Source organism: Dromiciops gliroides, chromosome 6 (assembly GCF_019393635.1).
Source record: "Dromiciops gliroides isolate mDroGli1 chromosome 6, mDroGli1.pri, whole genome shotgun sequence".
Taxonomy (NCBI): Eukaryota; Metazoa; Chordata; class Mammalia; order Microbiotheria; family Microbiotheriidae; genus Dromiciops; species Dromiciops gliroides.
In genome coordinates, this window is record NC_057866.1 from 226,439,831 (window position 1) to 226,441,319 (window position 1,489).

The window sequence follows — 1,489 nt, forward strand, 5'->3', positions numbered from 1 at the left end:
TATGATGTATCTTCCAAGAGATTTTCATCATTCTAACATTCCCTCTTCCCCAGATTTTTATAGTCAATGTGTTACAAATTTTAGATGAATCTTTGAAATTTAGGGTTATAAATTTATAAACTTTTGAAGATTCCTTTCCTTCCCCACTCTCCCTCCAGGATTTTCTTTAGATTAGACCTTTTTTTGGGGGGGGGGCATGAGACAATTGGGGTTAAGTGACTTGCCCAGGGTCACACAGCAAGTAAGTGTCAAGGGTCTGAGGCTGGATTTGAACTTGGGTCCTCCTGAATCCAGAGCTGGTGCTTTATCCACTGTGCCACCTAGCTGCCCCTTGATTAGACCTTTTTTTTTTAAAAAAAAAACTTTTTTAGATGAATCACTATTTCAATGATCTAATAATTTAGTGATCACCTACTTAGGTTATGTTAATATTGGTTTCGTTCATTCAAGTTAATGCTTGTTTTTTTTAAACGTTGGGTTCTAAACCTTACAGCACTATGCAAAACCAGCAACCTTGTGGCCAGAGGTGAAAGATGATTCATTTTGGTTTCTTATGTGGTTGAATATTTAAGCAGTGGTTTTTACGGCTTGTTCCAGTTGGGTATTTCCTGGGATGGGCTCTCCCAGATGGCATCTCGGCACGCTCCTAGTGGTCAGTGAGATTCTCGAACTCATTCAGCCAAACTGTTTCTGCCCCTCTCTTAACTCCCCACTTCCTCTCCTACCCCTCCCCCTGTGAAAGCACAGGAAGAATCACTTCTCTCCATTGGCCCTATCCCAAAGAGGTTCACAGCCCAGAATGTTCTGATTGGTGTACAGACTTTGGAAAATTTCTTGGGCTTTTGGGCAGATGTTATACAATTCTGATTGTTTCAGAGAAATTAACCATTGTACTGTCATTCTGTCTTAAATGTGATCATTTCAATAATTTTTGTAGAATAATGTACCCAAAGCCATAATAAGGACTGAGCTTTGGAAACAATATGGATGGATCTGAATTTTTTTACATTTATTACATTTTTTTAGTAATGATTTGATGCTTTTATAATAAAAAATTATGTAATTCTGTACAGATTCCTTTCATTTTTATTCCAATATGGTTGGCTGTGGATCCCAGCTGGGTGGAAAGAAGTTCTGCTTTCTCATCATCCATTTCCATGAGGTCTCACAATCAGAATACTGTATTATCATATTCAGGACAAGTTACAAGTCCTCGTAACTAGGGGCAGCTTCTCTAAAATTACAAATTGGAGAGAAGATGCAATTCTGAATTGTCTTATACCAGTAAATCACATGTCTAGTCCAAAAAATATATGTTCAACTACTACCTGAAAGTTAATTTCATGAACGGGTTGGAATTTCTAGTGTCTTCCCTCTGTTGATTATCTCTCAATTTATTCTGTATGTATCTTGTTTGCACATAAATGTTTGCATGTTTTCTTCCCCATTAGATTTCAAACACCTTTAGAGATATTTTAAAAGTCGAAGT